The sequence below is a fragment of the Girardinichthys multiradiatus genome, chromosome 8, assembly GCF_021462225.1.
Source record: "Girardinichthys multiradiatus isolate DD_20200921_A chromosome 8, DD_fGirMul_XY1, whole genome shotgun sequence".
NCBI lineage: Eukaryota > Metazoa > Chordata > Actinopteri > Cyprinodontiformes > Goodeidae > Girardinichthys > Girardinichthys multiradiatus.
In genome coordinates, this window is record NC_061801.1 from 33,854,339 (window position 1) to 33,874,280 (window position 19,942).

Here is a 19,942-nt window from a genome sequence, read left to right on the forward strand (position 1 = left end):
GGAAAGCCATTTTACAGTCGGTATGCTCTGATCGTGGTTCGGAAGGGTTTCCTGACTCAGCCTAAAACGCTGGTCCTTTTACCTGTGAAACTGGAGGGTTTCTTGATCCAACTTGAAAACTGCTCTACCTGTGACTAAAAATGATAGCATAAAAGACCAGCAAAATGATCTTAAACAGTGCCTTTCGGTATGGGTCAGATTTAAACTATAGAAAACATATTTTACAATGATCGTATATGCTGAAATAACATGTCCGTGTCATGAAGCTGGGTTTGTGGCAGGACCAAAGTGCAGAAAAGAATGCCAGGAGACAACGAATAAGTGCAGATTTTAATATTTACTTACTCACTGAGCCTGGCAGGGAAACCAGGAACTTACAAGACTAAACCAGACCGGAACAGAGAGCTACCGAACGTAGACAGGAATGAGGACAATGACGCGGGTAAGACGAGGACATCTATGACGAGGATCCAGCAGGGAACAAGGAAAACAAAAAGGCATATATACAAAACAGGTGTGATAAATGGAGGGAAAACAGTGACCCGACCAGGAAATAAACACAAAAACAGACACATGACGGTATGACAATCCAGTTCAGTTCAATTTAATAACATATCACTAAATCACAACAAAAGTAATCTCAAGATAAGAAAAAAGTTTGAACTTATATTTAGTTCTACATAAATACATCATCAAATCAATGTATTTTTTTTTTACTCTGAAATGGCTTAGACACTTCTAGGGAAATACAAAATAAACTCCAAACAATCACATCTTCAAAGCTCAATATTTATTTTCTGGGGGGGAAAGGAAAAAAAGAAAACTTCAAAGTCAGAATCTTTGCGCTTGCAGAACAATTAGGATTCTGCTTTAAATAGGAATGAAGAGAGCAACTGATAGAAGTTTTAGAAGACAGAGGTGCAAACTGTAACCCCACCCCCAACACAGGCTGAGAGACGATAACAGCCTGCAGGACCTCTATCAGACCTTCAGTACAGCAGGGAAGGAATGAGAGAGGAGCACCCCGCTGCACGTTGAGAAGGGACTATTTCTCTTCACTCTTACTCCCTAAAATTTAAGTCACAAGGCTTGAGGCGCTTCTTCTAATTAACTAGTCTTAGATAGTGCTCAACCAACATCAATATTCTATGAAAATGTTGCTGTGAAAAACCAACAAATTTTACCTTATTTATAATTTATTTTCCATTATCTCCTCACTAAAATTGTATTAACAATTTCAGATAATTTCTCCAGGTTTTCCAAATAAGATGCCAGCAGTGATAGCAGTTTTATTTGGCATAAACAGGGGAAACTTTGACTTCCTTGTTGTTCTGTTAATCATGGAGTGTGCCATCATAAGTAATCTCTGACTTTGTATTGGTTGTGATTAGCCCACTTATTCCTCCCTCTTTTCATTGTTTCCCACCACTTTCTGTAAGCTTAAGCATTTCAGCCACCCAATCTCTTTCAGGTTCAGGGTTCAGGTTCAAGAGCACTTGGAGCCCATCCAGCTGGATATTTTATTGGCATGAAGGGAGATAATGCATGGCACTTAAAATATAAAGTCAAGTAAAAGTTTCAGTTAATCTGTCCTAAACAATGTATTTATTTATTTTGTCTAATGCTGTTTATTTTATTTTAAAGTACCCATTTTTAAGTCTAACAAAAATTTCTGGAGACCTTAAAAGTTAATTGCCATTTCAAACACTTAAAAAAAAAAAATCAAAAGTCAAATGGCAGGATTCAGAGTCTGAATGTCTGTCCTATGTTGAAATGTTTTGATTGTTATTTATTTATTTAATTATTCATTATTTTATTTGTTAATTGATGTTTACCTGTCAGGTACAAAAAAGAAGAAAGATTTCGACCCTGAAAATAATAGTTCATAAATTCCATACAAATTGTCTTAGTGGGGAGAATTAGAATGACCATTACAACACTTGTACATTTGATGTAAAAAGTTAACTGGTTCCATTTTTATCAGGTTTATGATATTTTGTTTATAATCTTTGTAAAATAGTAAATTAAGTTATATTTTAGTTCACATTTGTCAAACACAGCCAAGGCCAAAATGAACAATTCTACCTAAGTGCCTTACAGATGAGTTTCATTCTTGTTTCATAACCTTAACCCTGTTGCTGGCACATTATTCCATGATTTCATTTCAGTTGGAGGTGTGTTGCGTAGGTAGATGGTACATAAGCTATCCCCCATACACAGTATGATTCATTTGGTTGTCAGCATATTGTTTGAACCATTTAACCTTTGCTAATGCTCAGCTCCATCCTTTTTTCGTGTACCATGTTTTCTCAAAAAGACAATAGCTTTCAGCATTATGGAGATTAAATTGGGCCTCGCTTCAGCAGTTGGATCAATACAAAGTGACTCAACTCACTTTGCAAATATACAGCAGTTGGTATTTGCAATAGAGTCCTGATGATCGCATTCAGCCTTAAGTGGTGTATGTGGTAAGGTTTATGCAGACACTGTGGGTGGGCAGTTTGTTTGTAGCATTTCCTTAAACTGAGCATGCATGGAAGAAAGTCCCCTTCAACAAATGGAAACCATTTTAGAAGTATAGCGCAATTATGAAGTGGAAGGAAAACGATACAGAGGTTTAAATATTTTTGTATGAATAAAAACCTGAAAAGTGTGGTGTGTTCTTGTATTTAGCCTTCTCCTGTCAATATGTTGTAGAACCACTTTTCACTAGAATTGCAGTAGTGAGTTGGGGTAGACCTGCCACCTATTATTAGTTTAATTAAGGTCTGGACTTTGAATGGACCATTTTAACACATGAATATACTTTGATCCAGGGGTCTGCAACATTTACAATCTAAAAGGCATTTTTGCCCTCAGTCTAACGAAACAAGACTCCTTTTGAAAAAAGACAACATAATGAAAAATAAAATATTTACTGTAGGAAATGTGCTGTCATTTTTAAAGAACCGCAATTGTATTTCTATTTTTAGCTTAAAAAACCCCCACATAGTTTCCAACGTGATGACAGAACATAGATCTAAAAACAATAATACTGGTAGCCTTTTTTTTGTCATTCTGTTTTGGAAATTCTATGTAAGTATTCCATGAAAAAAATAACAAACCTGCATTTGTTATTATGTCTCTATTATAAAAATGTGTTGATTCTTTTTTTATTTTTAGCCTAAGTAATTAAGACCCATTGTGGAAGGTCCAAAGAGCCACTTGCAACTCCAGGCCATAGGTTGCAGACCTCTGATCTAAACTGTTCCACTGAGGCTCTGGCTGTATGCTTGGGGTCACTGCCCAGCTGAATGTTAAACCTCAATTCCAGTCTCGAGCCTTTTACAGCCTGTATTAACATATTTCTTCTATGATTACTCTGTTTTTAGCTCCATGCCTCTTCCCATCAACTGTGACATGTTTTCCTGTCCATGCTGAAGAAAACAGAAATAATCTTATTTGCAGGCTTGTGGCAAACTAGAAACAGCATTTCCTCTGACTTTGTTTTATCCTGTCAACATATTCTCATAGGGCTTTTGGACCTCCACAGCTTCTCCAGAGTTACTGTGAGTCTCTTGGCTGCTTCTATAACCTGATTGTGTTCTAAACTTCTCCACAGCTTTCTCCCTGATCTGTCTTGAGTTTTTATTGGTATTCATTAATTAACGTTCTCTTACAAATCTCTGAGGCAAATACAAAGATTAAATTGCATGCAGGTAGACTCCATTTGCTGATAAAAGTGACACTCAAATATATTGAAGTTTGTGTTTGTAAATGCAGAAAGGTTCAAACTGGGTGAATAATTTTGCAAGGCATTGTAAGTGACGACTAAACATTAGGAAAAATATACAAACGAGTAGCAGGAGTGGAAAACAGTCTCTAATGTGACATTTTGTGAAGTCTTAACTTTTAGAGTGCATCAAAAATGTTAAGCTTTTTCTTATGTTGCTTTCTTTGTAATAACTGAGAGTGTAAAAAGAAAGTATTTCTCTTGCTGCCTTGAGTTCTACAGATGTTTACTAATTCCTGCCTGTTTAATGCTTATATTGCAATTATCAGAATGCTCATTTACAAATTTAAACGAATAAGCATCGGATTAGTCTTTGATGGTTGATTTTAGAAGCAAATAGAGAATCTGAATTTTTTGCATATATTTGTGTATAAACGCTTCACATAATAACCCTGCTACTGTTTCTTTTTACTATTACTGAAAGTAGAGATGCTACATAGATTCATAGCTGAGGTGGGGAAATCTGTTAATAAAGCAACTGTTAGTTATGCACTGCATAAAGCTGTCCCTTTGTGGGGACTGGTGTTGAAAGAAAGATGTAACAAGTTCTGTCTGTAGTTTTCCACAGATCCTATGGGGACACAGCAGGTATGCTCTAGTTAGATATTTGGGAAATATAGGGAAATATAGGGAAACCATAAAAAAAAAATCTGTCAGAGAATACATAGAGTTGAGACTGGAGTCGATGCTCAGTAAGACTAAGACTCTATACATACAGCCAAACAAAAAATGGAAGGATTTAGATCAACATGGATCCATGTGTTGGAATGGCCTGACCTAAATCTAATTAACAATTTTTGGCAAAACTTGAAATTCAATTTTCACAGACCCTTTCCATCCAGTCTGACTGAGTTTGAGCTATTTGGCAAAGAAGAATGGTCGAAAATTTCAGTCTTAAGATGTGCAATGCTGGTAAAGCTATACTCCAAAGGACTTGCAGCTGTAACTGCATTGAAGGTTGTTTCTACAAAATATTAACTCATGGGGGTTGAATACCAATGCATGCCTCCCTTTTCAGATATTTATTTTTAAAACAAACAAAAACAAATAGAGAGCCATGTATTATTTTCCTTCTAATTTACAACCATGCACTACTTTGTGAAGATCAAGGGATGTGAATACTTTTACAAGGTCCTGTACAAAAGTAAAGAACTATGCAAAGGTTAGGGGTGAGTGTGTTATCAAGTGTTGCCCAATTATCTGTTGTAATTATGAATATGAGAATATTATTTAATATTTAATATTAATATTTTATATTTTATCAAATAATATTTCAGTCTGTTAAGGGTTGTCCTGTGAATACCAGCCCAGTAAGGCGATGGTATTAGGACAAAATGGAAAGGTGTGAGACGAGCTCTGACATTATTAAACAGCATAAACTCTACACATATATAGAATGAATTCACACAATTTCTTAAAATACAAGAATTTATTAACAAAAATAAGTCAACTCAAAGTCAAACATATTTCAATCAACAAACTCTTTACTATGCTAAAACAATCCAACTAAACTACCAAGCAGAATTAAAGAATGTGGAAGATTAATGGGCTATGTACAATCTAAGCGAGTTGATTAAAGATGATTGGAAATTATGACCAAAAGAGTGATGCAACATTACCATGCAATGTTTATGTTTGAGAACCAAGGATTATCTTGAAGAATCTGGAAGTGAAGTCAAGTTAGTCTTGGAACCAACTTTGGCAATAATCAGCAACATTTAGACAACCATTCACAATGCAAGATCAGATAAAATATTATTTTAACAAAATAATGTTTTAAATAATGATCTACTGAATAAAACCAACCTTCTGGATGACTAATTCTCAACGGTGTCTAATTAGCTGCCTTTAGTTATTGAAATAATATTCGAAGAAATATTATTAAGGGAGTATTTTGGAAAAGAGCCAAATCTTTCTGGAGAAATGGGGCTTAATGGTGTTTACTTAGTTATCAAATCTAGTAGATGATGTTTAGGAACTATTATTCACTAGCTTGAAAACCAACAACCTTTCTGTTGAATACTCTAGTAGCAAGCACGTGTTCTCACCGGTTAGCAGTTAAGCTAACAAAGAAACTGATAGCTTAGCACCAGAATCAACACATACCTTTAAAATACCAGGGTTAATAAAAGGGTTAAAATGCATAAGCGTGGATGGCGCGTTATGATCAATGTTCTGTTTAAAATCCCCCTTTAAGTAAAGTTTATCTTAACTTTAATAACATACAAAGAACACAAACCCGCACGTGTGCTACAGATAGCCTGCTAGCACTAAGGTAGCCGAGTTTCACAAAAACAAAACTAAACTTCATAAATGAAAATGTTCAGATTATTTCATCCTAACTGTTAATCTGCCCAAACCTAACCTCTGACCATGGTGAGGAAACATTGTCCAAGGTGCGATGAAGTTTGAAGAAGGTATCCACAGTGAACAAAGGGTAAGCTTCCCGCTAACCTCCTCAGCTTCTCACGATCAAAACAAAAGAGTTAGCTCCGGAGCTGTAGCTGGGCGGCCCGTCCTGTCCACTGTGGTCTCTGCTGTCTTCCTTCCAGACTGGGAGACCGTGTCTTTTTAGGGGCTTCTCTCGAAAACCGTTTGCGTCTGCGGGGGCTCGGAGAGACAGTCAAGCACTGCTTGTACCTTAATTTCCCCCGTTCATGAATGAAAATACTGGATACACAGACAGTATTTCATCCGTACGTATCTTTGCATATGATCGATGATCATATGGCTTCCTTGGATCCAGTTGAAGAGTTTATGTCTTTTTGCCAGCAAAATACATCAGCGCGCTTTGTTCCCCTCCTATCCCGATGGTCACCGGTGTGGAAGAGGGCGGATGTAACAACAGCTGTACTTTTATTTGGGTAGTGGCATCACAGGAAGTCCGCAGTTATCCCGTTTCCTGGCTGTGCCGGAAGAAGGTTAATGCACTTTATTTTGAAAGTTCCAGAAAGGTCCGTACCGGAGTTTAATGTTGAAATCCATGGCTGTGGGTCCCAACATATCCTTATAATGATGTGAGGCAGGTGTTTGAACAATGATAAGTATTTCTGTTGTTTTAATTGGAAACCAGGACTTACATGTGAAACATTCTGGAAGAAGAAATTTATGGGTCTAAAAATACCAGGAGTCTACTATTAAAACCTGCATGAAAATTAGACAGGTTGTAGATATTTAAGTCAAATCAAGTTTATTTATATAGCGCTTTTCAGCAACAAGGCATTCAAGGCGCTGTACATAACAAAAAACATTACAATGATACAGAAAATCAAACAACAGAGATAATAAAAAAAAAGTTAAGAGAATAGAATGATGGATAAGAAAACAAAAGGCAAATTGGACTGAAAACTTAACTAATAATGTTTAGATAACACATTCAAAGGCCACTCTAATCAAATAAGTCTTTAGAAATAAAAAATTCAAGGAATCTAATGTTTCCAGTATAAATGCTTAACTGTTTAAGTACAATATAGAACATTTAATAATAATAATACTTGTATAAAATCAACAACAGCCACATTCAACAGCTTTAAATTCAAAACATCATAAATGATACAATAAACACAATATATGCCAAATCAATTAAAATATACAAATAAATAAATAAAAGACAATATGCAACAATAATAAATAAAAAAATAATAAATAATGCATCAAATACACATTTATACTGTGACTAAAATAATGAAATACATGTTTTTACATGTCTATACACTGAAATGGAAAGTTAAAGAATTCAGATATTTGAATGCTACTACAATCTGCATTACAATACTGACATCAATTAGTATGCCTGACACATATATTTTATCTTGCAGTTTTACAGATGTACCATTTTTTATCTTTGCTGTGTATTCTTACTATACCTGAATTGCCTTGTTGTCATATGCTTGTGTTGAAATCCAGCCTGATCTTCTATTTCTGGCTGTCAGATTTAAGGATTTATAAGTGTTGAGGTGAATCTGTTATTGTTGTCATGTAAAAGTGAGAAATAATACTGTGTTTTCAGCAGTGATGCTGTTAAGTCCCTTTTTCAGGGAACTTACAATGTTCAAGGTCACTTATATTTCCAGATTTCCATGCCAAATTCCCACAGAAGCAAGAGGTGGGAAGAGTACAGTCAAGTGAATTAAGACAAATGTTTCAATAAGGAATATTATGTAAAACCAGCATTTCTTAAAATAATAATTCATAACATTTTATTAGTAATACTAAGTATGCAAAATGAATTAATTATATACTTGTACTAATATAGTCTTTTTATGACTAATGAAAAGTGAAATAGTCAGAATGGGTGTACAGTGCCCTCTACATGGTTGGATAAAGGCCATAAAATACATGTCTTTGATGCAGTAGCATATTCTCACACTAAAACAAAATCGAGTTCTTCCTCAATAGTAATCTATGGAGATGCTTTTTTTTAACCCCATAATCATGTTCACCTTTGTTTTTTACAGTTCTGTTTTCAAAAACATTGGTCTGTCTGCATATATGGGCAAGTTTAGGCCAGCAGCTATGATCGTGTAGCCATTTCATGTACAGTAAAGAGATAAGGGTGCCACTAAATGGTAAACAAATTTGTGAGTTTAATTTTATGTGTAATAGTAACTTTTTAATTATTAGTGGTCTGAATGTACTCTAAGTAATTGTTGGATTTTTCGAAGAATTTTCTGTGTGAAAGTGTTCTACTGCAATAAATAATGTATTACTTTCAAGGGTTTTAACACATCTTTACCAGGGATGCCAGTAAATGTGGAGGTCATTGAATCTGCAACTAAATGCTTTTATCTTGCTGTGTGTGCGTTGCACGCATCATCTTTCACATGCAGTTGCAGTCTTTTGCCACTCCACTTGATGGCAGTGGAGCATCAGTACTGATAATGAAAAGCCGGTCCTTGTAATTCAGCATAGTTTAATTCCAACACGAAACGATAGCACAAAAAAAAAAAAAAAAAACTGTGCAGCAGCCTGCTAATCCTGTGCATCATAACCACCCTGGCCTGCAGCCTACAGGTGTGTTTATGGTCTTGGCATCAGTTCGGGCAGACTGATAGAGCGTCTGCAACACTTTCCATAAATGCAAGTGTTCCTGTAACCTTGGGAAGATGTAGGCACGTCATGTATGCCGGTGAGAACTGTAACAGCTGGGGTATGTGCTTGAACAAAAGTCCAACATAAAGTGCATTATCAGACAATGAAATTCTCCTGATTTGAAAGGAATCTTTATTATAGCATATTATTTTAAAACTGAAAGGAGAACATACCATACCATTCAAATAAGATACATAGATATCAAATGGTGCTTAGGTAAAATTTGCAGTCACCTGTCACAAAGTACATACAGTAAGCAACTACTATTTACGGTGTTTATTGCAGGAAAGGAAGCTCCCATGTGGTTCAAACAACTGCACTTAAATGACTACAATATTCAGTGGAGCACCAGGACGAATTAAAATTCTCAAGCGCAATTTCTCATTTTGACCCATTTTGGAATGGCTCCACACACTACACTGACCTTCAGAGGACGAATTGGGATGGCTTATTTCCTGCAATACATGTTATAATCCCATAGGCATTGTCTGACTGAGGCCTCAAGCTATCCAATAAGTTCACCACAGCTCCAACAGTATTAACCTTAATAATCTCAATTTTTTTGTGCATTTATCTGCATACAAAAATAACTTTACTAACACCTAATGGAAAACTTTGACTCAAGTCAGTACATATTCAGTACGTAAAATGTTTCTTTTTCGAATCTTGAACTAACCCTTTATAATTTATTTCCGTGTACTGAAAACATCTTAAGTTTTTAAGGGATTTTACAGGCCTTACTTTTGTTGTACTGTTTATGTGTGAAGTACTATCCCTTTTTTATTATTTCTTTGTTTTTCAGGGGCTATTGCTTGCTCCTATAACTTGCTGATATTTAAACAAAGTCTAGAGAAACACAAATTCGGCTTTTCCTGACCAATAATTTCCAGTTTTCTTTAAGGTCTGATCTGCCAATTTTGACTGATTTAGTTTTTTTGAAGGTTTCCAACTCAAAAAAGAGAAAATCTGTGCTGCAGGATCTTTGACAGAGGTAGTAGTTTTGAATCCAAGATTGAATTAAGGGAATAAATGATTACACCCATCTATTTATCAAACCATATCCTTAACCTTTTTCAGATTTTTATTAAACTAAAAAAGGGCTTCAAATCACACGGTTGATCCATTTACAGGCTGAAAATCATGGGAGTTCCTAGGATACATGAATCTATTAAATAGAAAGAAAAAAAAAAAGTAATTTTCCTTGCCATTTCAGAAACCTCTTTACATTTCTGAATGGCCAGCTCATTGTAGCCCCAGAAAATTACATTTTAGGTAATCTGTTCATTGCTACTTTTTGTAATAAACTTCAGGTCTGATTAGATAGTGCAAATATTGCTACTCTTCATATGATTGAACATGCCTTTTAAAACTATTTATGCCTGATGAACGTTTTCACATTTTGTCACATTGCCAGCATAAACCTCCATGAATTTTATGGGAATTGTATGTGATACATATAAACAAAGCACTGTGTAATTGTGAATAATACTTGCTTTTTAATTTTTGTTACCAATAAATATCTGAATACCTGTGGCATGCAAATATATATAAAAAAAAATTCCAGTACAACTAACTGCCTTCTGAAGTAATCTAATTAGTAAAAGTCAATCACCCGTGTGTAATTTAAACAGCATTCTCTGCTAAAGAGATCCACAGCTCAATGGGAAAATCTGTTCACAGGTCAACTATCAGTTGTGCACTTCACAAGTCTAGCCACTAATGAAGAGTGGCAAGAAAATAAACATTATTCAAAGAAAGCCATAAGAAGTCTCATTTGACGTTTGCCACAAGCCATGCTGGGGGCACACCAAACATGAAGAAGAAGTTGCACTTGGCATATAAACACCTTCTTTTATTATTTTTCTACATGCAAACGTAACACGACATGTTATGAAAACTAACACTGCAAAACACCTTAATAAGATCACCAAGGTGAAACATGGTGGTGACAGCATCATGCTGTCGTGATGCTATTTTTCAGCAGGACCAGGAAAAGTGATCAGAGTTAATAGGAAAATGGATTTAGCTAAATACAGGAATACCTTGGATGAAAACCTGAAGAAAGCTGCAAAAGACTTCACACAAGACCCTAATCATACAGCCTTGAGCTACAATGCAATGGTTTAGATTAAATACTGTATATGCAAGTGTTACAGAGGTCCAATTCAAGTCCAGGCCTAAATCAAATTGAGGATCTGTAGCAAATTTGTGAAAAATGTACATTTAAAGATTATCTCCATCCAAGAACAAAAACAAGGAAAAGCATGTAAAACTTCACATTCACCTTACTGTTATGCAATACTTTGTTTTGGGCTTTTGCATAGAATGCAGATGAAATACATTTTATTTTGTGTTTGTGACATGATGATGTCATGATCTACAGATGTGTTTTGGTTCTTACTTGAGTTTATATTTAGATTGTTTTAGATTGTTTTGTCATTAGGGTTTTTAGGCTTCCATGTAAGTGGATTACTTTGTGTTGAGTTCCTTAGTAGTTGTCCTGTTCTGTGCATTTTCGTTTAGACTCTTTTGTGATTAGTCTATAGCTTTTGGTTAGTTAGATTCTCTTTGTTTTCATTCAGTTTCACCTGTGCCCATTATTTGACCTTGCCTCAGTTCTCTGCTCCCCAGCAGCTCTGCATTCTGTTGAGTGCACTCACCTGGTTTGCATGCCACAATCACATCTCCACATTATTTGCACTCCTTGGTTTCTTTCTCCCACTTCTGGATACTGCAATTGCATTTGTCCTGCTTCCCATGATGATGTTCCTCTGTTTTTCTTTTTTAAGTTTTCCTCCATTATTAAATAATTCATTCTACACTCCATTGTGGGTCTACCGTTGTTCTGTTACCGTTTGGGTCCTCATCAATAAGCAACAAATATGACAGACAAAATCTTAAAATGTTCAAGAAGTATACTTTGCGAGGCACTGCATATAAGGCAACTGATAAATGATTTAGCTCATAGGGGCCATTCATTTGTAAATGGCACATCCAATCAACATTGACCCAATTTTCTTTGTACTGTTTTTATCCAAATGTAAAATCTCAGCCAGACACCTCAAGGGTGTAAATCATGAACTGTGACACCTCTAAAGATGCGACAGAATGATGGAAGCAGCTGTGCACAAGCATGTTCTGAGAGGTAATGCAATCTGTTGATCTAATGTGTTTGATGGAACTGCTCCGTACGTCACAATGAGCAAGTCATCTTTTGCCTCAAAAAGCTGCAGCCAAGCTAGTGTCAGTTAAACAAAATCCTTTCTTCCTCATTCTTGGCTAAGCTTTTTGATCTCATGTCTTTATTGTTCTCACCTTCATTCTTCCCAATAATCTTTCATTTTTAAATTAGGCCTTTTCAAAAAAAAAGTATTCAGCACTTTATAGTATATTACAGTTTTTGTAGGATGGTGACAAATGGGTGACAATTTGCCAGGTATAAAAAGGATGACAATTAGAAAATGATCAGAATGATAAACATGGACTCACTGGCAGTATCAAGGTAACAAGGTATTTGTGAATTCAGGAATTCAAAATATATTTAGAAATTTAATTTTGTTTCTTAAGTTTGAAGAATTTTGATAAACTCTGATTCAATATCTTTCTTTAGATGTGGGAAACTAAACAGCACTTGGAAGAAAGCAGCATCTGTTATATATGTTATATCCCCAGAAAACGAGAAGACCATATAAATTAATTTCACTTGTGGGTCAGTACTGTCTCCCCACCAGCATGCATGCAAGGCAACGAGCATTTTGCTGTCAAAAACGTTGTCATGTGTTCAACAATAACCCTTTTTTCAGATGAAAACTAAACAAGAACTCATTGACAATTACAGTTTCTGTGACAAAAATCTGGTTGAAATCCAACAAGATCTAACTTTAGTTGCCTACGAAAGACAGGACTAGTTGGAAAATGTCCAGAGACTATCTTCTCCAGTAAAAGGAAGTGCATGTTGGTTTGGTCAGGGGGTGGACATATGTTTTCAGTTGGAGATTCTTCCTACGACCGCTCCTGGATGCTCTTGTACATATGCCAAATGTATTGACATGAAGATGACATTCAAGAGCAGACATTTTATGTTTGACAACAAAATGAAGAAATCTTACAAGGCATGTGGGGCAGCAGTAATTGGCAAAAACAACAAATTTGGATAAACTTGCAGACCTTCTGGTAGCAGACCCTTCACAAATCAGTGCCATAGGAATGCCTTTGTGGTGTATATTGATGGAGGTTTATGATCACCTACCAATGTGTAAATGTTTCCAAGGAGGACTCTGTTTAACACAGACTTAGTTTAACATATGAGGATTTTATTCCAATCAAGCCCATATCAAAATTACAGACCTATGCATTTGGGGGTATTAAAGTCGAATATAGTAGAATCTTCAAGAACTATGCTCACAGCCTCTCTTTCAAGGCATATAGACATCACTCTCAGAGTTTTGCAAATTTATCTTCAGTATCTCTAAACAAACAGCTCTATCCTTAAGCACAATCTCCTACAGTCACACACACAGCCTCCATTTTTGGCAATCCCCAGCACACAGCTTCACCATGGGAATGTGCTCTAGTCCCTTTCCTTCTCAGGATGTTGTACACAGTGCAGAGGGTCATGTGCTTCGTGCTTCATCCTTCATGCTTGGATGAACAATACCTTTCATGATCTACTGTGGTATAGCTAAGGGTTTTTAAGCAGTTAGGCATCCATACCTTGCCTTTTTTAATAACTCTCAACATATGGCTTTGACTTGGAAATGTGCTCCAAGACCTTTCTATAACTTCTTATTTTAGTCAAATAAATTTACTGCAAATTTAGCCAACTACAGCAGAAATAACTACGCATGACTAAAATGAGACTAAAACTATTCATTATACTGTGTCTAAACTTCAGTTGAAAAGTTCTGTCAAATTTAACACTGGTCCACATGATTCATGCTAACCAACAGCTGTAGTGTCCATTGGTTGACGGAAATCTCTTATTTGCAGCTTTCCAATCCTAACTATGTAGTAGTGCCTGTAAATAATACATCCAGTTATTCACAGAACCCAAAGAAACACAGTGATTTCCTGATTCATGTGCATTAGACCTAATCCATGTCCTGCTAAACCGTTTGTTGCCCAGCCTCCATCTCAAAGAGCACTGCATTCTGTGTCCTCAATCAGTCAGAGGGTAAGGGGTCAACAGCCAGTAAAATATAGTAATAGGTTTCTAATAAAATAGGAACTTCATAACAGAGGCATTGTTGACTTTGGATGAAAACAACTCAACATTCTATATATAGTCTTCTTTCATTTCAGAGGCAATTTAGCTTCAACAGAGATTGTTGCATTGAATGATAAGCTCCCTGTAAAAACTCCATAACTTGGAGAAACTTGTGGAAAGAAACCAAAAATATTTCATCTAAATTATACAGTTTAAAAGGAAAGTTTAAAAGGAAATTGTTCTAAATACTTAAGAAATGTATGTAAATTTATGACTTTGAACAATGTTACAAAAAAATGTCAACAGAATTATCTTGGTCGATAATCACTTATTTAGCAAATAGGAATAATTTATATCACCCTAAATGACTTAACACATTAAAGTTTTGGTCTGAAAATTTCATACACAGTTTAATGATTTTAAAAAGCATAGTTTCTGCTAAATATTAAGATAAAGCTAGGAAATGATTGACACAGAGAAAAAAAAAGTGTAGTAAAGTTAAACTAGGCAAAAGTTAAATGAAGAACTGCAATATATTTTACTCAGCTTTATATGGAACATATAAACTGAGTAAAATATATTGCTGTGTGTAAATGAACATAATGAGTCATGGGTTCTATGAACATTAAGGTTCAAACTGTTGGATTTCTGTAAGTCCTAGGTGAATTGACACATGCACATACATACATATATATATATAGTCAGTCAGTCATTTTCTACCGCTTATTCCATAGTGGGTCACGGGGGAGCTGGTGCCTATCTCCAGCAGTCTATGGGCGAGAGGCAGGGTACACCCTGGACAGGTTGCCAGTCCATCACAGGGCAACACACAAACAACCACACACACACACCTAAGGGCAATTTAGAGTGACCAATTAACCTAACAGGCATGTCTTTGGACTGTGGGAGGAAGCCAGAGTACCCGGTGAGAACCCACACATGCACGGGGAGAACATGCAAACTCCATGCAGAAAGACCCCCGGCTGGGAATCAAACCCAGGACCTTCTTGCTGCAAGGCAACAGTGCTACCAACTGTGCCACTGTGCAGCCCCTATATATATATATATATATATATATATATATATATATATATATATATATATATATATATATATATATATATATATATATATATATATATATATATATATATATATATATATATATATATATATATATATGTATAGCATATCCTTCTGAAAATCTTATTTTCCATTTTTTCCATGGCATATTGGCATAAGTTAATTCCATGCTTCCTTCTTTTCTCCATCTGAATTCATTGTGTCTACCTAATCAGCTAGAGGCAGAAATGATCTGCTAACATTTCATTTCTCCATGAATATTTGATTGTCAAAAATTATCCTGGGGGAACGAACTGGGCCGACGGTTCGGTTTTGATTTGCGATTAAACTATCAAGAAATCAATTTCATCTGCTTTGAATAATTCAAGGTTTAATGGAATGAGAAATGGCAAAAGGGGCATGGGTTATGAGATGGTCTGAACAGAGAGGGAAAGTGTGTGTGATATGTGTATGTTGTAGTGGTGAGTGAGGTGGGAAATTGTGCAACTCAAAATTAAAGAAGCCCTGCAGTGTGGTGCAGGGTGGCTGACAAGCATCTGTCATTTCTGACAAGCAGGAGGATGTTGATAAAATGTCTGTATCTGTAATTAATTTTTGAAGTATGTCTAGCAGAAATCTTATGATTTCTTGTGTATGTTTCTGTAGTTCTGGCTTGTATGTCTTTTAAAACCATTAAGGAATACCAAAAGTTTATTCTAATCTATTGTTTCTAGCTTGTGGCCCCACATTGTAGAACTTTGAAATCTGTCTAGTTCATGTTGTGTTTTATGTTATTTTGATGGCTTGGAAGAATGGCATAACTTCATGCCATCATTGAAAAAATGGTGAAGAAATCCAGATTAGATCTGTGCTAAGCAAATTAACTACTGGCCTATGTCAAACTTATATGTTATCTCTCTAAAATTGCTTCACTGTTTGAGCCACATTAGATTTTGGACAATTTCTGAGCAATTTATTCTATTTTTGGAGCAACAATGTAATTTTTACTTTACTGAAAGTGCTCTTCTTAGTGTAATGATTGACATTTTAATAAATGCATACTTTGGAGAATTTGCTGTCCTAGATTTGAGGCCCTAGCCAATATCTTATCTGTCTGCTTTCAACACTATTCACCACAGTACCGTAATATGTAGTCTGTAATTTATGATAGGGACATCTGGTCCAACTTTAGAATAGTTTACATCTTACCTTTCAAATAATACCATCAGTGTTCAGGTCATTTCAGATTCTCTCAGCTTTTAATTTGTGGGGTTCTTCCCATTTTTACAACCTCTTGGTAGTTGTAGATAGCGTCATATAAAAATCGCTTACCATACATGACTATTGTATAAATGTCCGTGAACTGGTAACCAGTTTCTTTACCCAAGTTCTTCAAGGTTGGGATGGTTTAACTGGGCTTGCAGTTTCCCCTGTTTTCCTCCAAATGCATAAATGGTCAGTCAGTCATTTTCTACTGCTTCTTCCATAATGGGTCACAGGGAAGCTGGTGCCTATCTCCAGCAGTCTATGGGCAGGAGGCAGGTTACACCCTGGGCAGGTCACCAGTACATCGCAGGGCAACACACACACACACAACCATGCACACATTCATTCGAGCCTAAGGGCAATTTATAAAAAAACAATTAACCAAACAGTCATGTTTTTGGACTGTGGGAAGAAGCCAGAGTACCTGGAGAGAACCCATGCATGCACAGGAGAACATGCAAACTCCATGCAGAAACACCCTTGGCCAGGAGTTGAACCCAGGACCTTCTTGCTGCAAGGCAACAGTGCTACCAACTGTGCCACCGTGCAGCCCTGCATAAATAGTTGTCACGGGAAAACATTTAGATTTTCATTTCATCACTCCACATGACATCTCTCTGAAAGCTCTTTCATGATTTTCATGTTTCTTTTGGAATGATGGCTTCCTCCCTTAGTGGCCTATTAGCCTTTTGTTTTTGTTTTCAGAGGTTAACACGCATTTTACACCAACACATTTTACATCTAAGGGAGACAGAACCCGTCTTCTTTTCCAATGGTGGGACATACTTATGTCATTTACTTCACTAAATTAAATTACTACGTGACACAGATTAAATACATTCATTACACACAGACTAATGTTATCAAGCAGTTATGTCTGTTAATCGTGATGATTCTTCTGCTTACAGCTAATGAAAACACAGCATTTAAAATTAGAATATTATGTCAGACCAATAAAAAAACATTTTTAGGCCATGGCACTTTCAGGTACCTGTAAATTGTAAGCAAGGGTGAACCATAATTTTGTAAGGTCTATAGTTCTCTTCCTGACATGTTATGACTCATTTTGATCTTTCCAGTACATCACATACGGACGCAGTGTGCTTGAGTTGTTGCCTTAAAGTACTTCCAATAGTGTGTCCATTAATTCAGAGCTCATAATTTAGCCATGACATCATCATCTGAACTTTCCCAAACAGCTTAAAATTATAATAATCTAAGTGTACATAAACATTTGACTTTGAAAAAAGTGATTAGAAAAAAAATATCAAAAAGAAATGCAAACATACCAGGAAATATTTAGTCTAATTAAATGTTAGACGGTGAGACAAATAATTTTGTTATTTTATGCAGTGGATCTAATATTTGGTTTAAACTGTATAAAGTTAATCTACTTACTTACAGAAATATATTATATTTTTGCTATTTAACCCATGCTGGAATTGGACACAGAGAAGCTGCTTTTTATGTTCACCAGTCAAGCAGACATTGAATCTTTTTTACTCCCCTTGATGAATCTTAACTGGTGTTATTAGCCTCAAGTAACAATTCTAATAAGGGAAACAGACATGAAAGAAATAAGGGCAAAGAAGAAGGGCAGAAGCGGGATTGGGTTACTTCAAGGACTGAGTGAAGTTTTTCAGCTAATTTTACTCATCCCATATGAGCAGCCGGGGTAATAACAAAGGCTCTGCCAGACTCTTTGATGTCATCTCACAAACACCCTGAAGTGACGCGGACAAATAAGTTATCGTCTGGTCCTGTCAGTTCAAAAAGAACAGCAGCACAGGTGATTTTTTTTTTTTTTCCTTGACGAGACACAAATAAATGAAGCTGTGGTGTCTCCAAGCAGCCAGAGCCGACGGTTTCAGAATTAAAGCAGTGACTGTGCTGTCAAAAGGCTAACATCCCTCGCTCCAAGTTGGAGCCAACAGCTTTAGTTTAGGTTGAACTTGTCAACATGCTTTGTATTTTATATGATAAAGTTAGAAAACTTACTCCACCAAGCCAACTTTTCTGTTTGTTTGTCACTTTATCCTTAAATCCATCTGATCATCAGCTCGATGTTATTTTAAGTATAACACTCCAGGAACTTTATTTCAAAGGTCTGGTGAATTATTATAAAGTTTGGAGCTGGAGGGAACTTTGATTCTCAAAAACATAATATTTTATGGATGATCACTTGTTTCAAAGACAGCATGTCAAGTGAAGCTGACATAGACTATAGAAAAACTTTAATTTGGTGCATAATCATTAGCAGAATTCATCCAGAACAAGGATGAACAAGGAAAATGGAGGAATACAGCAATAATGAAAGTTCTTCACAGTTTTATCAGAAATAGTCTAAATCTGACTCGTGGACTGCAGTTACACTTAAGTTAAGCTAACAAAGATTTGAGACTTGACTTAGACCTGTGCTCTAAAGACAGAGATGTAGAGTCAGCGACTCAAGTTTCTGCAACAATTTTTAATCTTCTTTTAGTCAAGCGTAAAATTAAGCCACAGAACAGAGCTCTGAAAAGGATGCCTGTGAAAGGGTGCATTTGACTTGGGTGCTGGTCATTCACCACTTTGCAATTTCATACCCTTATAGTTATGTTCATTTCATCTGAGACTTTTATGGGTATGATAAAGGATCATCAGCCATAGGACATTTTGCACTGACCATGATTTCATTGACATTATTTTAAAAGCTCATGATTTAAGTCATATCATTTTATCTTTTCAGAGTATATTGTGAGCAAAATACTATGGCTAAAATTATAAATATCTACTAGAAGGAGCCTGCTTAGGAATATTCTTAGTTTGTTAAGTAATCATTGTTTTTCAGAATTTTTAAGAGTTAACTGTTTCAGGCTAGGATCATAACCTTAATAAAAGGAAATAAGGGGTTTGGGGTTTAAGTACATGGGTATGTAATGGTTCACTTACTAAACAATATGCAATCAGGAGGGATTGAACTGGCAATGCATGCTCATTTACCAAGAGCCACTGGATTCATTAGCCAGTGACACATATGGCCAATGGACTATTTATGGTTCTGTCATGTTTGACTAACGGTATGATTAGTTATGTTAATACTAGACCCAAAATATAGAACTCAGACAAATGTAAATCATAAAGTCCATGGGATCAGGACAAGTTCAAAGAGATTGGTTAATGTTTGCTCTAATTTTGTTATTATGACAATAGTGATTTGTCTTAAGCAGAAGTCTGTAGTACATCCTATCTAACTTTCCATTCATGGTGTTGTCCTGCTCTGATTTGTCACCAATCAACATCGAAGAAACAAAGAAAATAGTTTTTCTTTGTTTTTACAAATAAACATTTTTAGTTTGTGGCAAAGGGATGTTTTTACCTTTTTGAATATATTATACATTGCCGTTAATTATGGAAGGGTGTTATTGAAGAGGAGGGGTTAAAATAACAAAATAAGTGGAAAACAAAAACTAAAGACTATAAATTATCAGTTGGCTAATTGGTATTTGCTCAACATGCACTCTCCTTTTACTTGTCACTCTCCTACCTGCTTCCAAACTCTGTTT